This window comes from Jaculus jaculus, chromosome 14, assembly GCF_020740685.1.
Source record: "Jaculus jaculus isolate mJacJac1 chromosome 14, mJacJac1.mat.Y.cur, whole genome shotgun sequence".
NCBI lineage: Eukaryota > Metazoa > Chordata > Mammalia > Rodentia > Dipodidae > Jaculus > Jaculus jaculus.
Window position 1 is genome coordinate 81998359 of NC_059115.1, and position 8839 is coordinate 82007197.

Sequence of the window (8839 nt, forward strand, 5' to 3'; positions counted from 1 at the left end):
GCCCCAAATCAGAGGGTCGCCTGGGAGCATGGGTTGGCACCAGGACCTGTGGAGTAGGAGCTAGACAGTGGTCCAAAGGGCAGAAATGGAGTTTAAACAGCAGAGCTAGAACTCAGACTTGAGAAGAAAATTACATCAAAGTAGGAATTGTGAAGTATTCTGTGCTCATCACACTTCTGAGCAAAGTTCTATTCACTTGGTGAATAGTAAGTTGGGACTGCCATTGTATTCCATAGAGGAGGTCACTCAAGGTCCGGGGCATTTAAATCTTCTGTTTCTCGTCTTCAGAAAGATTCCAAGGGACAGTGCCATGGCAGCACAAGAATAGGCCAGAACAGGAGTGACAGCAAGCACCATAGCTGTAGTTAGATTCCACAGTAATGGGCCGAGAATGGGTACTGCTGGAAACACAGTGAATACAACAGAAGTGAAACTTTACAAAAAGAAAAAAATGAAAATGTCTTCTCTGTCATGTTACTGAAGATTTAGATTATCAAGTGGGCAAGTGGAAGAGTATTTTCTACCTTGTAAATTAATATAACCTATTGAGAGTGAATTAGCAATCTATTTTAATTAATATTCTGTGGCTGGAGAGATGGCTTAGAAGTTAAGCGCTTACCTGTGGAGCCTAAGGACCCCGGTTCGAGGCTTGATTTCCCCAGGACCCACGTTAGCCAGATGCACAAGGGGGTGCATGCGTCTGCCATATCTATCTATCTGCCTCTTTCTCTCTCTGTTGCTCTCGAATAAATGAAAAAAAAAATTTTTTAAAGAATATTCTGGCCAGGTGTGGTGGCACACACTTTTTAATCCCAGCATTTGGGAGGCTGAGGTAGGAGGATTGCCATGAGTTCCAGGTCAGCCTGGACTACAGTGAAACCCTACCTTGAAAAACCAAAATAAAGAAGAAGAAAAAGAATGTTCTGGTGTGGGGGCTGGAGAGACAGCAGTTAAGGTGCTTGCCTGCAAAGCCAAAGAACCTAGGGTCAATTCCCCAGGACCCACGTAAACCAGATGCATAAAGTGGCACAGGTGTCTGGAGTTTGTTTGCAGTAGCTAAAGGCCCTGGCATGCCCATTTGCATGCATGCTCTCTCTCCCTCTGTCTTTCTTTTTCTCTCAAATAAAATAAGTGTTTAAAACAATAGAATATTCTGGTTTGGGATCCAGAACTTCTACTTGGTAAGCATAAACAAAGAGATGGATTCGAGAATATTTGCTGTACATTTTCTTAAATTCAGAAAGAGCTGAGATGTCAACTAATAAATGAGTTGCCAATGTCTATAGAATGTAGTTTTCTTTAGCACTTAATAAGAATGCAGTCAGTGAGGCTGGGAGACAGCTGGGCGAGAGAAATGCTTGTCAGGTAAGCATGAGGTACTGAGTGCAGAGTCCCCAGACATGCGTGCAGGCCTGTGATCCCAACACTGGGAGTGGAGACAGGAGTATCCCTGGGACTCACTGACTACCTAACAAATTCAGCAAGAGACCCTGTCTTAAATGCAGGGCTGGAGAGAACTTAGCTGTTAAGGCACTTGCTGGCAAAGCCAAAGGACCCAGGTTCGATTCCCCAGGACCCATGTAAGTGAGATGCACAAGGGGCACATGCATATGGAGTTCATTTGTAGTGGCTGGAGGCCCTGGCGTGCCCATTCTCTCTGTGTCTGTCTCTATCTCTGCTTGCGAATAACAATTTTTTAAAAAGAATAAAATGAAGAGAAGTCACTCAGTGTTGACCTCTGGCCTACACACGTGTGCACCCATATGCAAAAATAAAGGGAATGGGTTGAGAAGATGGCTTGCTTGCAAAGCCTACAGTCTGGATTCATTTCCCCAGTACCCGTATAAAGCCAGATGCACAAAGTGACACGTACATCTGAAGTTCATTTGCAGCAGCAAGAGGTCCTGGCAGACCCATGTTTATTTCCTCCCTCCTTTCCTCTCCAGTAAATTAAAATCTTTTTAATAAAGAATGTAGTAATGCTAACAAAAATGCCAAAGAATACTTATGCAAAAGAAGATAGTACCAAACAATTCTAATGTTAAGAATAATTGTATTAAAAACATTTGTCAGCATCAGACTTAATGATTTCAGCTTAGGTATGTCTACTGTGATTAGGATTCTTGGAAATATATATCTTCATATAAAATTAAGCTGTTGTACCCTTTGTATTCAGCAGAAAAATAAGGATACAAGATATCAGGAGTAAAACTGAGTTTCTGAAAATCTTCAGTGAAGGGGGAAGTTTTAAAATAAAAAACTGGGCATGGTCATGTCTTTAATCCTGACACTCCAGAGGCTGAGGTAAGATCTGTAAGTTTTAGGCTAGTTTGGACTGACTGCAGAGTAAGTTCCAGGTTAGGCTGGGCTAGAGTGAAAGAAAAGTTCTCCATATGTATGTCCATCTATATATATGAGGGAACTGATCACAGAAGAATAGGAATCCTCACTACTACTTAGAAACCAGAGACCTCAAGAAAACGGTAGTGCTCTCTTACAATGAAAATGATCTGAAAATTACTAGTGTCCAGCATTTACAGGACTCACTAAGAGAAAAAGAAGCAAGCCACTTGAAGAGTGATGGTTACTCTGTGGTGGTCAATTGGACAGGATTGAGAATCATCATGGAAACTAATCTGGACAAGTGTGGGGGGGGTTGAGAGTAGCTGGGGGGGAACCATCCTGTGGGCTGGGTGCCTGGGCTTTGTTGAAGAGAGAGCTCACTGAGCAGTGATTGCTCTGCTTCCTCATGGGTGAACAAGGATACAAACAGCACGTGCACACACACAAGAGAGGGGAAAGTAATAGTTTGGTACAGAAATAACTGCAAGCAAATTTTAAAGTCCTAGGCTCAGAGACTGCAGCCACTTTGGCAACACTTGTTAAAAGAAGTCACCATTAAAGGGAAGTGGACTGAGCTGCAACAGAAGTGTAGAAGGTGCCACTGCGGAGGCTGGGGGATGGGACAAGGCTCCTGGGGCTCCCTCGTAAACTGGGTGCGCATAGTGCCCAGCGCCAGAGCTGGGGCCTCACGCATGCCAGGCGATCATCTGAGCGACGTCCACACCTACGCTTGGAAGGACGGAGAGGTTTTAATAGTTGCATGTCTTAATGCAGGCATTCGCTGAAAAGCACGAGGAAGGTCCCTTCTCAGAAGAAAGAGCTGCCTCTGAGCAGACGGGCGGAGAGTTTTGTTTGTGTCTGTCTTCTGTCTGTTTGTTTCTGTCTTCTTGTTTGTTTCTGTTTGTCTAGGTAGGGCCTCACTTTAGCCCAGGCTGACCTGGAATTCACTATGTATTCTCAGAGTGGCCTCGAACTCACAGCAATCCTACCTCTGCCTCCCCAGTGCTGGGATTATAGGTGTGTGCCACCACGCCCTGCTAGTCTTTTTTTAAATACTATTTATTTAATATTTTTTATTTATTGGAGAGAGACAAAGGCAGATAGAGAATGGATACACCAGGGCCTCGAGCTGCTGAAAACAAACTCCAGACACATGCACCACTTTGTGCATCTGGCTTTACATGGGTAATGGGGAATTGGACCTTGGTCCTTTGGCTTTGCCAGCATGTACCTTAACCATTAACCCATCTCTCCAGCCATGAAAACAATTTTAATAAATCATTTTCCCATTTCTTTAGCTCACAATAGCTGGCCTCCTGCCAGTCTAATTACACTCCACATATGGCTTAAAGGAAACTTTGATGGCACTGTTTCCATGCTCAGCTTAAAAATGTAAAAGGGATACGGGGTATGGTGGCGCATGCCTTAATCTCAGCACTGGGGAGGCAGAGGTAGGAGGATCCCCATGAGTTTCAGGCCACCCTGAGACTACATAGTTAATTCCAGGTCAGCCTGGGCCAGAGTGAGACCCTACCTCAGAAAAACAACAACAACAAAAAATTGTAAAAGGGAAACCATAACTAGACATGGTCGCACATAAAGCCACTGTTAAAAGACCATAGGCTTTCTCCACTGTGCCTGTCTTGCTTGTCTTTCATAGGGAAAGTCTCACTTTTTCTAGGATAACTTTTGGAGTAACACTGTAAGATGATAATTTGAAGCACAGATGTAAATAATAAGATGCATATATGTGTTCTAAACTTAGACGATAACACATTTTATGATTATCTAAGATTGAAATTGTGTCACACCCACTCCTTACCCACCAGGTTGTGTTCCACAAAATGTCCCCATTCCACCTGCATCAAGGCTGAGTCCCAGAATCTGCCTTTCCCACACAGGCAGCCCAGACACGGGACTCATAGGCCTGCCCAAGTAAAGCAGGAGCGCCAGGACTGGCAATGAGAGACCCAGTCGTGGCCAGTGCCAGGCAGCTGGAAGCCACGTGTTTTTGCTGTGGATTAAGAATGTTTTTATACCTTGAATAAGGAAGAAAAAAAAAAAACTGACTTCATTTTCCATTCCTACAACAAGTAAATGGAACAAAACAGAAAAACAGGCAAAGTATAGTTACCGTATAAAGTCTGAGAAGATAAAGTCGTAAAGATTAGATTTACATATTGCTGATCTATTTTTAAAACAAAAGACCGTCGCTTTATAATTAACTGCATATGGAAGTATTTCCTATATAAATAACTCATATACATTGTAAATGAAAATGTTCCTTAACAAAATGTATTTTTTAATAATTAAGAAAAAAACTACCAGTACATAAACCCAATGAAGTAACAAGACTTTGTAAGGGAAGTCAGCTGGCCAGATGCTGAAAGGATTAAAAAAAAAAAAAAAAAACTAATTACCTTTGAAAAATTAAACCTTGTGATTAAAGATGTTCTGGTGATAGGGGAAACAAATGCATAATTACATGCATGCCAGGAATAGAACTGGAGACTTCACAGTGGAAAGGTACTATTACGAAGAGGAGAGAGTGGCGAGACAGGAGAGACGCCAGCCGCGTGAACGTGAAGTTGGGATATTTCCGTGGCACAGGAAGTAACATTCATGACTGTTGGTGATGGTCCGCTCCTGCCCTTGCTGTTCCCCTGGAGACCTCATGTGTTTCTCAGACCATCCATTGACATTTGTGTTAAACCACTTTATTCTTCAAATAAAAAAGGAGAACAAATCGTTGTTGTGTGGTATTTCAGATAACATGGTAGTTAATGAAGTAAACATGAAACTGAATTGTCAGAAAGCAAATTCTAGGTGCTACTGACTTCTTTGGTCCATGAGCCACAGCCCACATAAATCATGCCTTAAGGAAATAGGCTACAGGGAGAAGACTTGATCCTGGAACTTGGGGAAAACGTAGGAGAAGAGATTTCCTATAGTACCCACCACCCAAAATCATTTTGGAAAGGGATCCTGAATGACAGCATTCTGCAGCCCTTGCTCCTGGTTCTCTTGAAAAGGGTTTTGAAAACTCAGTCCAATGGCAAACAGTTAGGAGGCTCCCAGTGGCCTAGCACTTCCCACAGGTCTATTGCTCCTGACAGTCCTCTTCACTGTTGCTGGGTGACTGAAAACTGTCCTTCCGATGCCATATTATGAGCTAGTCACACAAAACATTGAAAGAATTCTACTGTAAACACATCTTTTTACCCCGCTGCTTGGCTTCTGTCATTAACCTCTTGCCCTGATTTGTCATGCATTTGGCCTCCATCTGTCTGTCTTACATGTTGATGCATTTCAAGGTAAGTTATGGATACTGGCCCACTTCTGCCTAAATTATTCTGCTTGCATTGTATTAACTGTGGTGGCTGTTTCTGTTTTGGTAAACTTTACTTGACAGTACGGATCTTATGTGTAGCCTTCTACGAGATTTGGGAGAAATATCCATCTCCATGACCCAAAATCTCTGTCCATCTTCTCAGAAAACTCTCTCACCTTCCTTTCAGTCAAGCCCTGCCTTCCACTCCTAGACAGAGCCACTCTTCTGGGTTTGTTTTGTTTTGCTTTCTCAGTATTTTTGCCTGCCTGTCCCCAACCTTTATCTGCGTGAACAGAATTGTAGGGTTAGCTCATTTCTTAGCATGATTTATTTGTTTCACCTGTGTGATGTTACTTGTACCAATGGATTGCTCCTTTTTATTACTGAGTAGTATTTTTAAAAAAATAACTAGGTCACATAAATTTGTTAGTTTGTTTGAGCAAATCAGGTGGCTCCAAACCAAATGAGACTCAAGAGGGCTTGAGATAGAGTTGTGTTGTAGCACCACTGCCTAGTGTGCATGATACCCAGGGCTCACTCCCCAGCCCACCAAACAGGAGGAGGAGCTTCAGGCCTCTGCAGAAGGGAGGCCTTTATAGCGCAAACTCATAAGAAATGCAAAGGAAATAACTGCTTGATTACTGTCTGGTTGCCTTGTTTGATCTACCCCATTGGAAAGTCCCTAGTTATATGTTAATTGATGGCTTCTAATTAGTTGAAGCTCAGCTTCCCTTTCTCTTTAATGTAAGCATTTTTAAGGAAGATCCATGTTGAGTTTAGTTTTTGTTTGCAAAATAAGTAAGGTCAAAGTCATTTCCAGGGCTTTATTTATTAACTTGACAGAGGGGGTGGGGAGAGGGAGAGAATGGGCCTGCCAGGGCCTCTTGCCACTGCAGAAACTCCAGACCCAAGTGCCACTTTGTGTATCTGGCTTTATGTAAATACTGGGGAATCCAAACCAGGCCAGCAGGATTTGCTGGCAAGCACCTTTAACCAGTGAGTCATCTACCCATCCCCTGCTTATGGAATTTACATGCCTGGCCTCCATCTTATTTTAATAGTAATATTAGTCCATTTGTACATTCTCCTCTTAATGGACACATGAATTCTGATAAGGGGATGTTGGAGCCTGGTCTTGAAGGACAGATATGTTGATTTATGGTCGGGACAAGGCCGGTGACATCAACCTTCCATGCCTGTGTGTTCCAACCTGCCAATTCAACCATCCGCAGACAACACACAGTGTCATTAAGCTACAGTGTTTTTATATGTAATAAATAAACACCAGCTTTGTTTAATCATTCCTTTAAAAAATAACTATGGTTGTGTAACAATTTTTCCATTTATGTTACATGAGATACTACGTATAATCTAGAGATGACTTAAGTATACACAAGCGCTGGGCATGGCATCCAACAGCGGAAGGATGAGGGGAAGGCTCACTGGAGCCCAGGAGTTCAGACCCTACTGACATAGCATAGCAAATCCCCTCATCAAACAAACAAAATATAGAGAGAGTATAGGTCATATACAAATGCCATGCCATTTGATATAACAGACTCAAAACTGCAGATTCTGTTGTTCTCCGGGGAATCCTGCTTGCAGCCAAAGGGCTGACTCTAAACCCAGAAAGCCAGGAAGATCTCATTTCAGCTCTAAGCACATAAGCGTGAAATGTCAGAGGCCGCCCCACGGAGCACCACATGCCTCCTGCATCCCTGCTGGGCCTCTGTTCTTGGTTGTAACCACACCGAGACCATGCCATTCTGTTCTAACACTTAGACTGGAGAGCAGCCTAATTCATGCATGTTCCAGCTCTGAACTCCCTGCACCCCTCCAAGAGTCTACAATAAATGCGACCATAGGCTTTCTGAACTGCCTCATCTCCTTAATGTTCACCCACCTAAAGCCAAACTCCACCCTGACCTTTAGGACCCTCTACAGATGACAGTGACCTATCTCTCCATACTTCTCACCTACCACACCCATGCTGTACAGTTGACACACGAACCACCTTCGCTTCTCAGAATGGACAGGCCCATGTGTGGCCACACCCACACCCTTCATGAAGCCCTACCCAAATCTGATTGTACTTCTTCCACAAAACTGTCCCTTACTCCTCACGGCAGCCATTGAATGGTATGAATGTAGGGATCCAGGCTTCCTCCACCTCATGCCTTCTGCCGTCAACAATGGACCCCGCGGTTGTTGTGAAGAGGAAGACTGTGTGAGACCACACACGGGAGGGTTGGCAGGGAAGGCGGGCTGGCAGTGGCACACACCACTTGTACCCACATTTGACTGTCAAAAACAGCCACAGATCCAGACCCACTGCCAGGAAGCTGGGAGAGATAGCCTACCTGTGGAGCAGGAGGACAGCTAGGTTGGTAACAGCTGGCCAGCGCTGCACACCCGTAAAGAAAAAGCACCCCCCCACCCAAGCTCGCAACCTGCCTGCTTCCCCCCGCTGGCTTGCTGATATCCTCTGAGTCTCTGCGGAGATGAAGAGGCTTGGATGGATGGTGGGAGATGCATACTGCTTCTAGTGAGGGTCCTTGTGTTTGAGACTAGACGACTCAAAGCAATGCTAGTTGTTCCTTAATGATCACATGCGAAGTTCAGTTCTTCTGAGGAAATAATTCCATATATTAAGGAGGTAATTCACTCATGAGCATACCAGATATTGAAGTATCTCACTTATTAGACTGATAAGAACAGATACTACACTTGACGTTAGCCAAAAGGCCGAGAAGCAATGAATTATCTGGCTTATAAAGAAAAATGAGGTCAACTATTGCTGAGCTAGGTTCCAGCTTTTTCTTCATTGCCATCCACGTTCTCACGGGCCAGCCATTAATGAGTTCAGGTCTTGTTTTTCTCCAGCAACCTCTCGGCTCAGATGCTGGCTTTTGTCCAGAATCCTCTCTATTCTTGCCAGGCTCCCACAGTTCCACCATTAACCAGTGTCAGCAGAGTCTGGCTTTCTGCATAATGCTCTGTCCCCTGTAAAACCCAGCAGATGGGCCATGGATGGGTTCTGGTACCAGTTTTTCCCCAGCACCTTCTCCATTGCCCAGGCTGCCACAGGTTGGCCACTGATAAACTAAACCACTGGCCCATCTATACCACTCTTTGTTCCCTGGGCAGCTGGTGGTCCGCCACTGA

The 8839-nt window shown here is 44.1% G+C and overlaps 1 pseudogene; it reads right to left on the reverse strand.

Moving 5' to 3' along the window:
• Window positions 1–8219: 8219 nt before the first annotated feature.
• LOC123454995 lies at window positions 8220–8431 on the reverse strand (annotated as a pseudogene).
• Between the last annotated feature and the right edge of the window lie 408 nt (window positions 8432–8839).